At 44.8% G+C, this 20,200-nt stretch overlaps 1 protein-coding gene across 6 annotated transcripts in view; it reads right to left on the reverse strand.

The window, feature by feature from the left end:
- Window positions 1-20,200, reverse strand: part of Prickle1 (prickle planar cell polarity protein 1) — a 96,187-nt gene that overhangs the window by 25,668 nt on the left and 50,319 nt on the right. The window contains exon 2 of one of the 6 annotated variants that reach the window (XM_087557543.1): window positions 7,906-8,001. The gene's annotated coding sequence lies outside the window, so the exon portion shown is untranslated. 6 annotated transcript variants of the gene reach the window in all.

The raw sequence follows: 20,200 nt of genomic DNA on the forward strand, positions 1-20,200 counted from the left end.
TCTCCCTCATGAGACAGCACATTCTTACTTTACAGTCTCTTCCTCAGATTTTTTTTTCTCACACTTCTGGGGCACGAAAGAAGTCTTTCCATTTGCAGTCCCCAGCATCCCTCAGTCGCCTGTCCCAAATTCTATCTCGTCTTTGCCTCTACAATGGCTGGTTTGCACCCCTTCAAGGCTGTTTCATGACCCTGTGCCCAACCCTGACATGTCTTAGAAGACTTGGAGATGTTAGCTACCGTGTAGCCTGGTTAAGTCCTATGTCAAGTCTGAATTCAGAACAGTCCAGGAGGGGTTGGGGATTTAGCTCAGTGGTAGAGCGCTAAGGCCCTGGGTTCAGTCCCCAGCTCCAAAAAAAAAGAAAAGAAAACAAAAAACAAAACAAACAAACAAACAAAAAAAACCAGTCCAGGAGGCTGCCATGTTATGTCCACACTGCTCCACACAACCCACAGGCTTCAGGATTGCTGTCTTAGTCAGACCAGGCCCTCCAAATTTTTGTTTGTTTATTTTTTTCCTGTCAGAAACTCTGGCCTAGAGAGATAGCTCAGTGGTTAAGAGCACTGACTGCTCTTCCGGAGGTGCTGAGTTCAACTCCCAGCTACCACGTGATGGCTCATAGCCATCTGTAATGGGATCTGATGCCCTCTTCTGGTATCTGAAGACAGCTACAGTATACTCATATACATGAAATTAAAAAAAAAAAAAAAAAAAAAAAAAAAAAGCTGTGTTTTCTAGCTCCATCAATATTCCCGAAGGGTCCCAGTCCCCCTTACCATTCTATCCCAAGTGGTTCAGTGTCCAGCTAATATTCTTAATGGAGACTCCTACGCTGAATTGCAGAATTAACACAGATCACAGCAAATCACATTCCACCCTGATTAGTCATCTTATAATTTGGGCTATAGCCATCTATCTCCTCTCTAACCTGAATGCTTTCCGAGTGCTCACCATGTGGTGTGCGGTGCGGTGCGGTGCGGTGCACGGTGAAAATTGAATGGTGGAGACTGGCTAACATGACTAGTTTATGTGAGGCGTAGAAGCCAGGAAGCCTTTCAGAAGGCTGCAAGAGTACAACATCCTGAGACAGAGGGTTAAATGATCTTCCAGAAAAAACTGTCCAAGTCAGCATCCTTTGACTCAGCCTCAGACGCGGGACTTTCAGATGGATGCAGGCCATTAACAGCCAGTTAGTTATACACTACACTGAAAGTAAAACTGAAGTTTTTCCAGATACAAAAGTAAAATGTGAAGCCACAGGAGATTAGTAACCCTCTCACAGGACGTCCCACAGAGAAACTGAAGTGAGCCTGCGCATGCGCAGAGTCCTGCGCAGGCTCAGTAGGCTGAGGGTGGAAGGTGTCTGCAGAGAGGGGAGTTTGAAAGCAAACGGTGGCTGTGCCTTCCTCACGATGCTTGGTGTGCTGACATTGTTTGTTGGGTGTACACGTGGGGTCTGGGTTGACCTGGAACTTCAGACATCAGTCACACCCTTCAGAGAGGAAGAGTTTTTCCTTGTGGTGTCCCTTGAGGACATGGCACAGTGATTTCCTTCCGGGAAACAGTTTGTGACTTAGAGGCGGTGGTAGAATCCATATATAGTCGGGCATCAAACGTGTATTAGAACTGGAGTAATCTGGGACATATTATGTGGTGTCACTATCTTGGATATATATTAGGCAAGAACGCAAGGATGTCTGATGGACTCTTCGTTACTGATACTAGGGCTTCGCCTGACGGAGAAGCTGTATTGTAGGCACTCAGTCAGTTCCGTATGTATATTTTTAAGTTCCTCTAACAATATAAGTTTTTAGTTAGCAGAGAAGCCTGGGTTCAAGTCTGAGTCTCACATCACAGCTTATCCTTTTGAGCTACTGTATCATTTGTTTCTAAAGCAGAGTTGTGTTGTTTTGTTTTGTTTTGTTTTCTATTTTTCAGAGCTGGGGACTGAACCCAGGGCCTTGCGCTTGCTAGGCAAGCGCTCTACCACTGAGCTAAATCCCCAACCCCGTGTTGTTTTGTTTTAAAAGACAATCTATTGCATAGCTCTGGATGGCCCAGAATTCATTATGGGGACCGGACTGGCCTCAAACTCACAGAGCTCTGCCTCCAGAGTCCCGGGAAAAGTCACCATGCCCGGCATAGCAGAGGGGGTGAATAGCTAAATAAAGCGTTTTGCTTTCCCTGACTTTTCCCTTAGAGGCAGCACTAGAACATAGAAAACTATGCTAGAAATCTGAACGCCAGGTTGTTCTAGCCAATAATGAAGTAATGGCTGAATGGCTGTCAGCCTCTTTTAGGGCGGCTCTCAGGTAATATATTACTTTGCTGACCTGCAGAACCAAACATTTGCGTAGCTCAAAGGCAAATACGCTAGGAACGTCTCCCTGAGTCTGGAGATTCCTCGAATTGTTGAAGTTGACTGTGCCATTCCAATCTCGCAGACACACCTCCGATTGTCCCAACACAACACAACCAGCTTATTGAGATCTCTGCACGACGGATGTTTGGTGGCCTGGCTGTCACAGCCACGTCAGTGTGTCCTGCGCTCTCACTAGGATATCACTCTTGCACCTCATCAGTGGCTTGCCCATCACCCCCTCAACTAGAAGACCTTATGTGGAGCAAAGGACAGACCTCAAGATCTGCTCCAATGAGGCTCTGTGTAACCCATTCTGCTACCTCACATGACACCCCCAAAGCCAAAGACCCTGGAATAATGCAACCATTATAAACTTGTCAGATAAATTGATTACAGCTCAAGTCATAGGACCATCATGCTTTAAAAAAAAAAAAAAAGTCAACTAACGTTCTTCAGTTGTGACAATAAAGAAGGGGAGGGAAGAAAGCAGCCATAGAATCCTTAAGTGTCTGGCAGCGCCTGCAGGCAGTTCTGCTGACAAGCTTGCCCAACAAAGATTTTCTGCAGACCAGCTTAAATAATGGGAGCCTGCGAGGGCTCGGAACGAGGCTAGTGGAGAATCCACTTCCTTCCATATAAACAAACTCTAGTGGCAGCTGAAGACTGATTCCCTAGTCGCTGGCAGAACGGACGGAGGAAGCCACATTTCTTTGACCAGTGGCTTTTGCTAATCTTTCTACAGTATGATCTAATGGGATCCCAGGAACCTCTGCAACACTTTGGATGAGGGTGCAGGAGGTTCTGTGGGGCTCAGATCCGAGTGTCACGTGTGCTAGGCAAGAGTCCTACCCACTGGGATACTTCACCATCCTCCTGCTTTTGGGGAGAGTGTGTCTAAGGAGGACGGAGCAATTTCCTGAAGAGTGATGGGAAGCAGCATATAGGAGGCTTTTGTGTCCTGTGTCAGACTGTATTTGAGGGTGTGAATCGACACATACTTTTGTTTTTGAAAGATCTGACAATTTGGTTAAAGAACCTCTTGGGAAGGAGCCACCACTCCAAAGATTAAGACCCAGGGCTGGAGAGTAGCTGGACCACTAAGGTCTTGCAAGCTTGAGGACCTGTGTGAGGTCCCCAGAGTCCACGTTTGAAAAGCAACATGAGGGCACCCGTGGCTAAGATAATGAAATAAAATGCTTCCTGAGGCTCGCTGGCTAGGCAGTGTGACAGTGACTTGGCAAGCAGCCAGAGACCTTATTTCAGCACAGCAACTGAATCATACCTGTTTGACCTCTGACCGCTACACATGTGGACATATGTGCATATATACCCACTTCTATGTGCATCTGTATGCACATGAATATGCATATACACACATATCATGTGCAAAGTAAAAAAATATATATACTATATATACATACATCTATACATACATATATAGACATATATGTATATATATAAATTTTTCTTTCTTTAAAGAGGCCAAACAGTGGTATAAGCAGCACCAAGCATCTTCATGCTGTGCCAGGAGTTTTCAAAATGACACACTCCTGACCCCTGAGGATGCCTTGAGCATCCCCACTAGCTTCTTCCTTTCTTCCTCTCTTCCAAGGAGTTAAGGAACCAGCAGCTGTTGATGTAGAATATGGCCTGGGAACGATGGATATCCAAGGTTTGTTTTTCTTTTTAAGATCTATTTTTTTGGGGGGGGGGGATGGTTCTCAAAGGGAAATATGGGAACTACTTAACTGGGGTCCTCCTTAGTTACGATTTTTAAAAACCATTTATTTTTCTGTTCTCTAATCTCAACTACCAAGGACCCACTCTTTTCACTGGAATGTGCTTTTTTTGGGGGAGGGGCTCGGGGCGTTCAGATGTCTCTCTCCTGTGTCTGTTCCTTGCTGGGAGGCTTTCTCTAGAGAGCTTCCCGACTTAGCTTCCATGGCTTCCTAACGCAAACCAGGTGGAGAAGAGCCACAGACACACAAACCACATGCTGCTTCTCTTTGCTTCTCTGAAGCAAAATTCAGTTTATAAGAAGACTACGCAGACTTCGCAGTTACACTGAAATTAAAGACGGTTTAAAAGGTTCTTATCCCCCGGTATTGGCCATCTTGTAATATTTTAAAGCATAAATCGAAACATATGATCACGGCGAGCTCCGATTCTGCTTAGAAGCCAACAGAAGATGTTAAACCCATGGATAATGGTAAACCGAGTTAATTTTGACTTTTTCACCTAGGCCAAAGATAAGGGCCACACATGAAAATTCATTTTAAGCATCCCTTCCTGAAATCGGCACATTCTAAATCTGGGATTAACAACCTCTACCTGGACTGCCCCACAGACCGCAGACCTGCATAAATTATTCAGGACTTTTTTGGCTCAATTCAGCTGTCAGAGGCCTCACACCTGTTACTTATCCAGTGAGGCGAGGTTCAGTGTCTACCATCTGGAATGAGCGTGTTCAGACTTCCCTCACACTGGTTTACACAAGAGAACAGGTTCTTTGGAGTTTTGAGTAGTGACAACATTAAGATATGCATTTAAAAAAAAAAATCCCCGGAATTCCCCACAAAACCGAATGCCACAATGCAGCTCAAAGACAGGTCACCGCACCTCAGAAGAGAAGGTCTACCTAGACTAGACGTGTCCGTCAGTGAGGGACGCTGAGCTGGAGTGTAATCTCAACGCTCAGGAGGCTGAGGCAGGAGGATTATTGTGCGTTCCAGCCCAATCTTGGCTACATGGCAAGTTCCAGACTAGTCTGGGCTACAGAGTGAGATTCTGTGTCAAAAAAAGAAAGAAAAAAATTAAATCCAAAACAAAACAAAACAAAACAAAAAACAAACAAAAAAAAAACCAACAAAAAACCCCAAAACATTTCTTCTTATACAAAAAAAGTCAAGTGTGGATTTTAGAAGTTCTAAACGTTAGATGGCGGTGGAATATCAGTTTTCTTAAACAGAGAGGAAACAAGGTATGAAGAAATGCTAGGGTTTGAGGGAAAATGTCCTAAACTAGGAGGACACTTAGAGAGCTAAGGGGTCTGGGAGCCCAGAGCACAGTCCTTAGAGGCAGGCAAGCTCCTGAACTTGTCCCCTTGGGCCAGAGAGGAAATGGCATGGGTTGGGAACAAGGAGACCATTTAACTATCATTCACATGACTCTAAGGAAAATGTCCCAGCTGGGAACCAAGTAGTCCCTGCCTCTAACAACCATATCTGGCTAGCAGAGGATCTGAGCTAAGCAGTACACGGGGGCTGCCTCCCAGTTAGGGAAGGGGTGTCAGAGCTGGTAAGGATGTCTGCAGTGTGTGTTAAATGCCCCGAGGAAGAGGTGGAAGATTTGCAGGCATGGTACAGGTCTCTCCCATGTAGCAAGAATGTAAATGAATAGCAGAAGTGACAGCCACTCGTTAAAGGAAGTCCCCCAGCAATCTAGACGGTGTGCATCGTCGAACGCTCTTTGCTTTCTTTTCTGGTCAACACTTCACCTTTCTCTTTGTGCAAGCAGGACTCCAAGATGGCGGCTCAGCTTCTGTGGCCACTTCATAGCTCCTTGGTCATGATCCAATGGGCCATCGACCACTACTCTTCCATGTTTCCTGCTGGATTTGGAGATGTGTTTGTGTGTTTGTGTGTGCGTGTGGTGTGTCTGTGTGAACCCACATGTGTAATGTGGGCCGGAGGCCAGTGATTCGGGGAAAGATGAAATTATTTTGCCATGACGACTATTCCAAAAGAATCCATAAAATGGATTACATGTTTTTATTTGTGTCTACCTAATACTTGCAGTCCCAGCTACTTAGGGAGCGGAAGCAGGCCGATTGCCTGATCCCGAGGAGCTCAGAGCCAACGTGGGCAAAAATAACACAACCATCTCTCTGAGGAATTTTCTGCTGATTATATGGGCATTGCAGCTGGGAAGTAAGTTGCCTAGATTACCAGGTATCAGACAGCAGTACGGGCTCCCTGAGCTAGCTGTGGGAATATCACGTGGGAAGCCTCTCATACGACAGAGGAGTCTCCAGCCTATCCCACGTGTTCAGTAAATCAGAATCGTGAGGTACATGATCATATGGCAAATATCCTCCCTAGGTAACTGCAGCTTGTGACTGGCTTAGGAACTACGGATCTATCTACAGATATCGACCTTAATTTACCAGCTCTAAGTAAGTGTGGCACGTTCGTGCAATAAAAGCCGAGAGCCCCTTCAAAATCACAATCACTAGCCAGTTACTGCAAAATTCTTCCAGGACCCCACCATGCCTTCCTGTTTCCCCACAGAGCCCGCACATGGGTGAGTGAATCTCATCCCTCCCCTGAAACAATGGGCAAGCATAACTGATTTGAGAACTCTCACTCATCTTTGTCAAAATGTCTTTCTCCAGTGGAAGTCAGTCTGTCCTTAAAGTGGGTTAGGAGGACTAGTATTTTGAAGTGGCTCGCGGTACTGGTTTTAATGCATAGAACCTTTAAAAACCATACATAGCCTCCCAAAAATGTTTGCTAAATGGGATTTAAAAAAAAAACCATGAGCTAAGAAATTTAGAAATCAGAGCCATTCCGTCATCTACTATCCAAGCCTACCATTTTGGACACAGGCAATGGTTAACTTTACTTAGGCAGTTTCTGCGTTTTCAACATATTTCTTATGCATAAGGCTCCATTTTTGACAGCATTCTCAATTTTATTTTTACTCCTTTTTTTTTTCTAGAAACGCAGCCATCATGCAAAGCTAAGCTCTGTTGAAGTTTCCACTTAGCGCCATTTTTTTTTTGTCTATATCAAAACTTTTATTTTTGATTGCTATAAAACCTTTGGTTTTAAAAAGTTCAGTTGGATTAAAAAATGTTTAAAGTATCTTGGTTTATGTTTCCACAGGCAAAGGAAGAGTTATTAGCGCCTCCCTCCCTCCCTTCTACACAGTCTGGACTCCAGCTTCTACGGGGACACAATCTTGCCACTTTAACCTCCCGAGTGGCTGTGACTATAGGCAGATCCCATAACTCTGCATGAACTCCATTTTGAGGTTAGTGCGGTCCTGCAGAGGAAGGCTGATGATCAAGAAGGCTGCCTCTCTGACTTCAGCGTCTTCATTAATGTTAACATGTGACACACAACAGGCAGATCACCTGCCATTTGGGGGTCAGGGAATATTTGGGGAAAACACTAAGCAGATCAAGTTATATACACAAAGCCAAAAGCAAAGAAAACACAGGACCCTTATAGACAAAAGCTGGAAGGAGACTTGGAACGTTCTATACATGGAGGTATGCCCATTCACTGGGATTGGGGCAGTTTCCCATCTCTTGCTCCCATAAGCTGCTGTGCCTTTCAATTTGACCACTGACAAATGGGTCCATCTGGTAATGATTCCACTTCTTCCTCTAACTGTTACGATCTCCTTTGCTTTTCTTCTGATACTAGTCAGCGGCTCTTTTCTTGCTCAGCCTTCTGGTTTGTTTTACTGCATGTAATAATTTTTTTGAGCTGTTATTATCCTATTACCGTAAGGAAGAAGCTCCTGGAAGAACTAACCTCAAATCCTCATCGCGCCATCTTTGAAGACAGCACTGCGTGGAGTCAACTGCACAGCCTAAATGATGTTGATGGACATCCTCAAAGCCACAGCATCTGCGTTGGGTTAATGCACAGAAACAGAAGATGGCTACTGTCAGTCATGTGCCAGACTACACATAAGCTTATAGCTGGCTTCAGTCACTAGACTGACAGTATGAGCGTTTGCTCATTAGCCACAGAGCAAGATAAATACCTATCTGAGGATACACTACAGGCTAAGAGTACCCATTCCTACGGTTTTTATCAATATATAAGCTATGACCAATGGAAGGAGAAGCCCTTGCCAAGGTTGGACCCCCAGTGTAAGCGAATGTTGAGGGGGGTGGTAAGGGCAGATGGATGGGGAGGGGAACACCCTTATAGAAGAAGGGGAGCGGGAGGGGATAGGAGGCTTATAGACTGGAAATTGAGAAAGGGAATAACATTTGAAATGTAAATAAAGAAATATCCAATTTAAAAAAAGGGCCTGTGAAGGCATAGACTCATATATATATATATATATATATATATATATATATATATATATATATAAGCTATGATGATTTCGGCCTCATTTGAATCAATCTATCAGGTTGGCTATTCATGAATCTTTGCAAGTTAGCTCTGGAAATCAGATGACAGTGAAAAGTCATTTTAATATGATTGAAACAGTTATTACATTTATTTTTTTCTCCTTTTAAAAGATATATTCATGTATCTTATGTTTGTGAGTGCTCTGTCTACACACACACACACACACACACACATACACACACACACACACAACCAGAAGAGGGCATCCACCATGTGGTTGCTGGGATTTGAACTCAGGACCTCTGGAAGAACAGTCAGTGCTCTTAACCACTGAGCCATCTCTCCAACCCCCAGTTATTACATTCTTCTTTCCTTTTTTGGCTGTCATGGAACTCACTATGTAAACCAGGCTCAAATTCACAGAGATCCACCTGCCTCTGCCTAGGTGAATGCTGGGATTGCTTAAAGGTATGAGCGACCAGTTATTAAGAATAAGAAATAAGAATTCGTGAAAATTACCTTTTATAATGGTTACAGTGGAAATTGAAGAGTACAGAGACTCTGGCTCTGAGGAGGAAAGAGGGAACAGGAAGGGGAGAGGGGTAGAGTGTTGGCCCGACACTATGTATCTTTGTAAAGGATCCTCCGATACTGTATCTCGTAACACAGTAACAACTCAGTCCAGCATACCTCCCTGTGAGAATACCCCGAACTTCTTGGACATTTTAGCCTAAAGTTCAAGTGAGTCTGAATATCACGAATTCGGTGATTCCCACAAACAAACTCTTGTTTGTGGGGAAAAGAAAAGGCAAAGCTGTAAATCTCTCCTGCAGCGCTAACCTTTATTGGTCTGGGCCCGAGTTTTATACATTGGGATACAGCATGTTCTGGTCCACAGGACTAGGGATAAAGGATTACTTCATACAGAGCATTCCTCTAGAGCAGCTGTTCTCAACCTGTGGGGGTCACTTGTTAGATATCCTGAGTATGATGAAGGCCAGAAGATCCTGGACAGATGTCACACAGACCCTAAGAGAACACAAATGCCAGCCCAGGTTACTGTATCCTGCAAAACTCTCAATTAACATTGATGGAGAAACCAAGGTATTCCATGACAAAACCAAATTTACACAATATCTTTCTACAAATCCAGCACTACAAAGGATAATAAATGGTAAAGCCCAACATAAGGAGGCAAGCTATACCCTAGAAGAAGCAAGAAACTAATCGTCTTGGCAACAAAACAAAGAGAATGAAAGCACACAAACATAACCTCACATCCAAATATGAATATAACGGGAAGCAATAATCACTATTCCTTAATATCTCTCAACATCAATGGCCTCAACTCCCCAATAAAAAGACATAGATTAACAAACTGGATACGCAACGAGGACCCTGCATTCTGCTGCCTACAGGAAACACACCTCAGAGACAAAGACAGACACTACCTCAGAGTGAAAGGCTGGAAAACAACTTTCCAAGCAAATGGTCAGAAGAAGCAAGCTGGAGTAGCCATTCTAATATCAAATAAAATCAATTTTCAATTAAAAGTCATCAAAAAAGATAAGGAAGGACACTTCATATTCATCAAAGGAAAAATCCACCAAGATGAACTCTCAATCCTCATCTTCGATTGGTTTATATACAAGTGTGCAATTTCTAGGCTTGAAAGTAAAATGATGCTATCTGGTGCTGGATAGAGGAGCCTTATTTTTTATTATGGCAGCTTGCTATTTTTGTAACATGGTGATTTGGTTGAACACAATAAAGTACAGTAGTAACTGATAAAAAAAAAGATATCCTGAGTATGAGAGATTTACATTACGATTCATAACAGTAGCAAATTTACAATTATGAAATAGCAACCAAATAATTTTATGGTTGGGGGTCATCACAACACGAGAAACTCTATTAAAGGGTCTCGGCGTCAGCAAGGTTGAGATCTGCTGATTTAGAGCTCAGTGATCTGGAGAGAAACTTGCTTTAGGAGAAGCATTCAGGAAACATCCCAGAGTTGCCTGGTTTCAAACACAGAGGGGAAGAGAGGTATCAGAGTGATGCAGGAGAAGGGGACCCTGTCAGACAGTGGCAGCTTCCAATTCTTGGGGAGCTGAAGTCCGTGGTCCTATTTCTCTGGTAGAGGGGGAGGTCTGGCTTTGGCTTAAGGTTCTGCCTCTGCCACTGAGTGGCCAGAAGATCTCTGTCCTTTGGACTCGTGTTTGTAATCCACAGAATGATACGTGTTTGCTTAGTTCTCCAGGCTGGGGAGTCCTGGAATTTTCTGAATTCTTTACGAAAGCTGGGACTGCATGCAGGGCAGTGGACACCAGGAGGATGCAGGAGATGGTTTAAGCCAATGTGCCATTGCTAGGATCAGAGGACAGGTGTGTGTGTGTGTGTGTGTGTGTGTGTGTGTGTGTGTGTGTGTGTGTGTGGTGGGGGATGGAGCAGTGGAGGGCAGGTGTGTGGGGGGAAGGAGAGACAGGGGTGTACATTTGGGAACTGGCTGAAGCTAACTGTCACATAGAGGCAACTCCATTCACTCCCTTGGAGCGGAGACTCCTGGAGGAGGCTGTCCCTAGTTCCGGTGCAGTCACTGAGGGGCCTGAAGGCCTGCGAGGCGAGAGTTTCCAACTTCAAATGAAGGTTGCATGGCATTTACCCTAAATTCTCCGTCTCAGCTATAGCTTCCCGTTCTGGAGTGGAAAATTCTATTTTGGGAGACTGTCTAGAGATGCATTTAGGCTCACACGAGGGAAAGCTGGAAAGCACCCTTGGACACAAATATCCAAAGAGCTGCTGGAAAGGGGAAAATGAAACCCTTAATTTAAAACACACTTCAGAATGCAGTTCCAGAAAACTCCAGCATGGAGCAGGAGGGACCAGCAGCCCGTCCTGACCCCTCTGCCTTCTGCTCATCCTTCACGGTCAAGTGTTTGGGTCTGTGCCTGTACTGGGCTGGGTAGGAGACTGACTCCAAGGACACGTTACCAGAACGCTGTGCTCTGTGCCTGAAGTCAACACTAGTTGGGCAGCTCGAGCCCGGCAGGCATCAGACAAAGGTTTGTTGAGTGGCTGAGTAATGAATGAACCGTCCAGATACAGGACACTTCCAACTGAAACACCACCTTAAAAAAGATTGCCATTTCTTTCTTTTTTTTTTTTTTTTTGGTTCTTTTTTTCGGAGCTGGGGACCAAACCCAGGGCCTTGCGCTTCCTAGGCAAGCGCTCTGCCACTGAGCTAAATCCCCAACCCCGAAGATTGCCATTTCTTGTTTCTGCACTTCCCTTTCTCCCGATGGCTCTTACTAACGAGGCATCCATTCGGTTTGCTGTGGGAGGTGATCAAGATAATTTTAAAGCAGAAATCTTAACTTTTCCTTGGGTAAAAGAGAGGGTACAATTGGGTTTCATTTATATTTTTTTCTTCCTGGCATTTTTTTTTTTTATTAAATAACTATAGGTTGACTCCTCTAATGTGGGACTATTTTCTCAAAGACCTTTTTTGGAGTTGGGCAATCTTAAAATAAGTCTGTGCAGACTGGCCTGGAATGTCATTATCTGCATGCCTTGGTCTGTAAAGAGCCCAATAAAATGTGGCTGGGTACAATGCAGGGGCTGGCTTATCTGAGGACTCTTCCCAGGTCAAAGGGTCATTTTCACACCAGGGCCCCAGGTCTTATCAGCTGCCTCCTCGGGTCTCACTGTTGTAAAACAAAGGACTTCTCTACTTGGCACCAGCCCTGGATCACCACACTTCAAAAGCAGTGGCCCAGCCTAGAGGACAGGGCTGTTCACCCCTTGCTGTGGTGCCCCCATAGCTTCTAAGAGCTCATCCTGCCTTGGACAAAGAGCAGTCAAGGGCACTGGATTCTGTTCTTCCTAAACATGGGGTGATATCTGTCTAACCACCACTTACTCCCAAGAGTGTCCTCTCCAATTGTTGGTTCTTGATCCTTGCTCTTGCTGCCAGGAGGAATGCGAGCTGGCTTTGGAGACGGAATCTTTAGCACGCAGTAGGCCTGGGTGGGCAGCAAGTTACGTCTATAAAACCCTACTCTTTAGGTATCCAGGTGACTTTTGCAGATGTGGATGGAAATAGGGTTAAAGAAGTACCCTGGCCTGCGAGATGCAACAGGAAATTCTAGAGGGTGAATCTTGGAGACAGCAGCACCTACAGGGTGCCCTGGGAGGTTCTGGTTTTCGTTAGTGCTGTGCTCAGCCAGCCTTATTTCAATTCCTTGGAAATCAACCTCCAGCCAGGGAGGGCAGTGGTGGCAAACACCTTTAATCCCAGCACTCAGGAGGCAGAGGCAGAATCTCTGTGAGTTTGAGGCCAGCCTGGTCTACACAGTGAGTTCCAGGACAGCCAGGAGTACATAGCGAAACCCTGTTTCAAAAAAGTAAAGCCCCAAACCAACCAACCAAATAAATACCCAAACCTTATTTGGTCAAATCATACCTAGTCCATGGGAGAAGAGATGTGGAGGTTCAATACCCACTGACAGGTTTACCCTTAGGGCTCCCCAGCACTTGGAGAACTCTATGTGTCTACAGCAACCACAGGATGCCCAGACAATGGTTCTGCAAGCAGGGGGCGGGGGAAAGGGGGAGCCGGGGGAGAGCTCCATTTGTTTAGGACCAAAGTTTACTTACAAGGTGTTTGTTTTTCCTTCAGAGGCAGAACCTGTACATTCTTGGATGCCAAGGATTTCTAAAAGCAAGCAAACACCCTCCTTTGTTAAAGACAGGATCAGGTGCGGGGCTCTGACCTGTCCTGATCCCTGTTCCCACCTCCACTCCATCCATCCTAGTGCTGGCTAACCAATCACACCCGAATTCCTCCCTTCCTTCCTAAGGTCTGTGCTCCCAGGCCTGAAGGGATGGCTCTAGTGCTAAACCAAATAAAAGATTCAGGAAAAACCAAACCAAACCAAACCAAAAACAAACAAGCAAAACCTACCAGAGTGGACTGGAGAGATGGCTCAGGGGTTAAGAGCACTGACTGCTCTTCCAGAGGTCCTGAGTTCAAATCCCAGCAACCACATGGTGGCTCACAACCATCTGTCATGGGATTGGGTGCCCTCTTCTGGGGTGTTGGAAGACAGCTACTTTCTATCTATCTATCTATCTATCTATCTATCTATCTATCTATCTATCTATCTATCTATCTATCTATCTATCTGTTATTATATATATATATAGTCATATATATATATTGTTACATATATATTGTTATATATATTATTTTATATATATAAAACCTCCCAGAGAGACTGACAGATTTTTTTTTGTCAAGAAGTAATTTTAGGGGTTTGGGGGGGCACATCTGAGTATAGAATCTGTGGCGAATGTGAGCAAAGTCAGTTTTTTTAATGCCCTGCACTAAAACAAATGACGAGGTTGTCATCTGTGTACTCTGCCTGGCTCTCATCAAGGACAGCATCATCTGTTTTCCGTGACCTCTGTTCTGCACCTTTCTGGGGTTACTGGCCTACACAGTCCCTAACTATATATGACACAGGAGGCGTGTTGCAAAGCGTTCTTGTTTAGGGTCTGCTCCTATGCTGGATAAGCTCACAAGGTAAGACTTCCATTTGAGGCTCTCGCTGATGCAATGGAGAATTCCAGCACACAGCGGTCACTCAGTAGTCTTTAGCTTTATGGCTACAAAGGATCGTTGGGCTGGTGAGTGTGTAGACGGGTTAGCGATGCTCTTGTCTGTAGGTAATTTACTCCCTGGTTCTTTTATATATGTTCAATGCTTTCTTCATTTCTGGGTTGTTCTCTCTCTTCAAAGCTTCAGTGCGTCTCCCTCAAATGTTATTATAAAGTGAGACATGGGTACAACCTCACTGTGCACTGGGAGCTACTCAATGAAGCGTGCACTCTAGCCCCAAGACTGAAACACTGAAGCCTCATCCAGTGTTTTCCACATTCCCTGAGGAAGCACCATCACAATAGAGTGGTTCACCAGCACACCGTTCCACCCCCCCCCCCCCCAAATCAGGACACATTTATGATCTCATAAAAAACAATGAGTTCAGGTTCTTGCAACTGAAACTTCATTTTCTATTCTGGGGCTTAAAACATCTTCTATTTATATCTTCCTGCGTGTATGCCTGTGTGCTAAGAAACTCTTAAATTCTCCGCAACTTAGTATCCCCATTCATATCCATTGTTTCTCCCAGCCTCTTCTCCTTAGTGTACATGTGCACCAGTGTGTGGTCTATGTGTATGTTGGGAAGCTGTGTGTGTATGGGGGGCAGGGATGGCCAGTCTTCCTCCTTTCCCGCTCTAGTTTTGAGACAAGGTCTGGGAGGGAATCTGGCTCACCTAGGCTGTCTGGCCAATGATTCCGGGTGTCTACCTGTGTCCCGACGCCCACTGAATTCAGCGCTGGAGTTAGAGGTGCACAGCAGTGTGCCCACCTTTTAGGCGGGTCCTGTTGTGCCTGGTACTTTATGCTGAGCCCTGTCCCCAGCCCCTGCTGTCACCTATACCGCACTTCTTTGGTGACGGGAAAAACATTACCATTTTTGTAAATGTGTGGACTCCCCTGTCAAAGAATAAGCAGTTGTCCAAATATAGCTTAATTACTGTTACAAAAGAAAGATTCCACCGTGGCACTCGAACCAACACAAACTCCTGGGGAAGCTCTAAGACCAATGAGCTAAGACTCATGTGAACCATTAATGGGTTATGCGCTGACATATGCCATGACACATGTATGGGGGTCTAAGGACAATCTTCCTCCCACCACATGGGTCCCAGCTCAGGATCGAACTCAGGTCTTCAGGTTTGGCAGTGGGCACCTTGAGCCATCAAACTGATCGATCCCCTTTGTCTTGAGCCTCGAATTGTACTTCGGTGAGGCATTTGCTGCTATGCCCAAACTGATTGGTCCTTAGAATTCCGAAGGTGTCCCAGTGTCTCCTGGAGTCCTGTGGTGTTATTCTGATCTTTAGTTCTCCGCGGGAAACATCTTCTTCCAATCTTGGGAAGTCTGGAGGGTACTCCATGTTCCTGGTATTTTAGTCCTTCCTGATATGTGCTGAGTTGAGACCCTTTCTATGCACTGTACATAATACCTTGCGGGCTTTTTAACCTGTGAGCTCATATCCTCCCATTCAGATGTCTCTGGAATTATTTTGTTGATAATCTTCGTTCTTCTGCTTTCTTTCACTTACACAGGATCTTGGGACCAGACCTCAGTTTCCTCATTACACTCTTAGTACTTACATCGTTGGTGCTTTTATTTTGCTAAGAGATTTTCTGTGCCACACCTTCCTCCCCGTGAAGCCTTCCATTTCTTCTCTCATGCATTTCTTCTCAATTTGAAGACGTGATTTATTAAACGAAATCACGAAATTCCTAAATTAAACTTTCAGGTCGTTTCCCCCAAGATTTATTTATTTTACGTACGTGAGTACACTGTCACTGTCTTCATGCACACCAGAAGAGGGCATAGGATCCCATTACAGATGGTTGCGAGCCACCATGTGGCTGCTGGGAATTGAACTCAGGACCTCTGGAAGAGCAGTCAGTGCTCTTAACCACTGAGCCATGTCCCCAGCCCCAACCTTTGGAGTTTTAATGACAGAGTAATTCGTATTTTTTTATGTCTGAAAGTCCTTCTGCTTTTAGGACAGCTCCTCTTTTGTAGCCCCGTTCTTGTTTGTCATTACTCCTTTCTCATATACACGACAGCATGTTAGACATTATTATTCTCTCAGCCTCTTTTCTGGTGCTCTTGGCCATGTCCTCAAAGGCTGGTTAGAAGCTGTCTGCTTAGAAGGATGGGGCAGGGAAGGAGCCTTTCAATTCGGTGGTTCCTCTGGACCCAAAGGACCGAGGGTTGGATTTGATCCTACCCCAGAGAGCCTTTGTTCTAGCCTTGCAGAAAGGATAACGTTCCCGTGTGAGAGACACTTAGCTGTGTCTCCTTCCACCATCCAAATGAGGGCCGTCCTCTTCCTGTGGTCATCTAAGTTGAGTGCTAGCTTTCCAAATTCCAAAATTCATTTTTATTTTCTTTTATCCTACTCTATACACGTTATTTCTTTTTAATTGTTCATTTAGTGAAATATATGAAAAGGAACAGACTTGGGCTGGAGAGATGGCTCAGCGGTTAAGAGCACTGACTACCTTTCCAGAGGTCCTGAGTTCAATTCCCAGCAACCACATGGTGGCTCATGACCATCTGTCATGGGATCCAGTGCCCTCTTCTGGTGTGTCTGAAGAGTGACAGTGTATGCATATACATTAAATAAATAAAAAAATAAGTAAATAAGTCTTTAAAAAAAGAAAAAGAATAGAGTTAAATGTGTAAATATTCCATTGGCCTTATCTAAGATTCGTTTTTTTGTTTGTTTGTTTTAAGATTTATTTTATTTGATGCATGTGAGTGTACCATCTATATGTATACCTGTACTCCAAGTGTGTGTTTGGTGACCTTGGAGGTCAGATGACCTTGGTGTCATATCTCTGGGAATTGGTCAAAGATGGTTGTAAACCACCATAGAGACGCTGGGAACCAAACCTGGGTCCTCTGTAAGAGCAAGTGCTGTTAACTGCTGAGCCTTCTCTCCAGCCTCTGTGTGCCATGATTAGTTACAGGGTAGCTTTTAAGGCCACCCCCAAACTTCCGTCCCACTGCCTTCTCCTGGCTCCAGGACACTGATTATGAGTGTAAGGGTAAGGAGGAATCTCAGCTGGTGGAAGGTATACTCCGTTCCAGACAGGGAGAAGACAGGGAGTCTGGAAGGTGATTTCCTCATCAGAGATGGGAAATCCTCCTGTATATCAGACAGGCATACATTTCAAAAGCTTGAAAGAGGAATTATACTCAGAATGCCTTTGTAGACTTGAGTTTCTGTCTCTAGACGTAACATACTTTACTGGCAAGGAGGAGAAAGGTGTTTGCTGCCAAGCCTGATGCCTTGAGTTGGAGCCTGCTTGATAGAGAAGCTACGGTAGTCCCCACTTGTCCTCTGACCTCTGCACACATGCAAGGACATGTGAGGACACACATGCAATAATAAGATAAAACAGATAAATGTAATTAAAACCTGGTCTCAAAACTGCTTTGCTCCATTAGCAAGGAGGCCACAGTTGATCACTATTAAAGGCATCAGAAGGTCAGACACCAGGATGACACTGTCAATAGTTGCCTGCTGACAAGGGAGATTGGGTTCACAGCCTAGAGAACGTCTCCATTTTTTTGTCCAAAGTGCCCTTCTTTAATAAGCACCAACAATAAACATAGAATTTGCTGAAATCCATATGTTTTGGATTTATTTTTTTTAACACAGCAAAGTTATTTAAGTTCTGACACTAACAACAGCTGCAGACTTAATTTGAAACTGTCAAAAATAGCTCAGTGGTCCTTGTCCTTAACTTCCTATATTTGTCCCCTGCATCTGTTGGCCAATTTTACAACTTAAAAAAAAATCACATATATGCACACATACACAACTCACACACACGCAACTCACCCACACTCCCTCACACAACACATATAAACACACCTTCACACATTCTTTCACACACATACATACACACAACTCACAAACTCTCACACACACACAACTCATACACACAACCCTCACACACGTCATTCACACATACACACACACAACTCACACATACACTCTCACACACATACACATACACACACACCTCACAAATGCTCCAACACAAACACACACAAAACTCACACACACAACCCTCACATACCTCACACATACTCTTTCACACACATATACACACACTCACAACTTACAAACTCTCACACACAAACACACACACAACCCTTACACACACACCCCACACATATACACAGTCATATACACATACACACATGCACACATACAACTCATACACATTCTCACACACACATATACACGCACACTCATGCACACACTCACATACACTAATGCCACCTAAACAGAAACTACAAGATGAAATTCAGCATCAATTTATTTAAGATAAAACTTGTTCAATTCACGCTGTGACCTCGAGACGCTTCTGGCGGTCCTAGAGGACTGAAATAGGAGTACCGTGCCTCAGAGACCTCACGACGCTTGCAACCGTGCCCTCATTTTCTGATAGACTTCTTTTCCCATTGCTGGGGACTGAGGTAGACTTTGTGCATCCTGGGAGGTGCTTTGCCCCCTAGCCCCCACTGTATGTTTACGTGTGTGGGTCTGTGAGCACACACAATGTGCATGGACAGAGGACAGCACATCACAGCTGAGGAGACATTTGGTTATGAGTCACCCCAGATGGCTGCTGGGAACCAATCCTGGGTCCTCCGGAAGATCTCCTAGTGTTCCTAGCTGCTGAGCCATCTCTCCGGGCCCTGAATGCCTTTGCTTAGCCTGTAGATGAACATTTCCTTCAAGAGATCTCTAAACCAGTGTGAGGGCAAGGAAACACCCTACAGGGAGAAGGTAAGGTGCAGCTGTGTACCTTGAAAACCAAGCACACATCTAGCCCTTAGACAGGAGTGTTTTAACCCGATGTTTACTTGCCTTAGTAACTCAACTAAGGTTAAAGATCTGTGAGCCAAGCACACATAGTCACGGACTTTAAAAGAAATTCACCCTCAGCCAGAATTTCTCAGGCTCCCTTCCCCTTGTCAATGAGTCCCAGTAGCCATGGGCATATATTTGAACATGGCAACTGCCGCACTACCACAGAGACTGCAATTGTGCATGGTACCCAGGTGCCCCATGATACTCTGGAAAAGGCTGATTTTGTGTTTCTTTCCCAGCCGAAGTGAATGAAGCTCCCTCTATATCTTGGAGGATAAATAAAACCGCCCTTTCCAGGGGCCACCAGACTGAGGGTGGTTCTAGAGTCAATGGCACCAGAGAGTCATAAAGGACCTCCACAGAAGACGGCTGTGCCCCTCAGGAATCTGAAGTAAATTCTGGCTTTAATCTTCAGGATAATCTAGAAATGCCAAGAAGGCAAAGCCCACTCTCTAGCAGTTGTGTATGAGGGGAATGTGAACAGACAGCCGGCTGTGGAGTCAGGCAGCTCGGGGCTAGAACTGCCGCTCCCTTTCTACCGCCTGTGACTGGGGCAAGCACCTTCATCTTCTTCTGGCTTCCTCTCCTGCCACCATTCTGGGGAATATGAAGCCATAGCCTGTATCACACAGTTGGGTTTTACACAGTGGGAAGCTATTGTGAGGTCTGTTGCCAAGTTATTATTTTAATTTGACCGAGGTTCCACTTCATGTATTATCTACAGTAACCTCAAAACAGCCTATTGATTTAAAAGGGTTTATTGGGCTGGAGAGATGGCTCAGTGGCTAAGAGCACTCTCTGCTCTTCCAGAGGTCCTGAGTTCAAATCCCAGCAACCACATGGTGGCTCACAACCATCTGTCATGGGATCTGATGCCCTCTTCTGGTGTGTCTGAAGACAGCTGCAGTGTACTCACATACATAAAATAAATACATCTTAAAAAAAAAATAAAAGTGTTTATGGTTTTTTGTCTTTAGATGGGGTGGGGTGGGGTGGAGTGTAGGGGGCTGGTCTTGAAGCCTTCAATCCCAGGTTCCACCTCCCAGGTGCTAGGATTATACTACTGAGCCTGGCAACTCAAAGGGTTCTTAGCTTTTAAAAAGTTCTTCAGTTTATGTGGAAAGTCGAATAACCGAACGTGGTTGACAATACAGCGGAGAGCCAGTGACTAAGATACATATGAGGTGGCAATGTGGTAA

This window comes from Rattus norvegicus, chromosome 7 (genome assembly GCF_021556685.1).
Source record: "Rattus norvegicus strain SHRSP/BbbUtx chromosome 7, alternate assembly SHRSP_T2T, whole genome shotgun sequence".
In the NCBI taxonomy this organism is placed as follows: domain Eukaryota; kingdom Metazoa; phylum Chordata; class Mammalia; order Rodentia; family Muridae; genus Rattus; species Rattus norvegicus.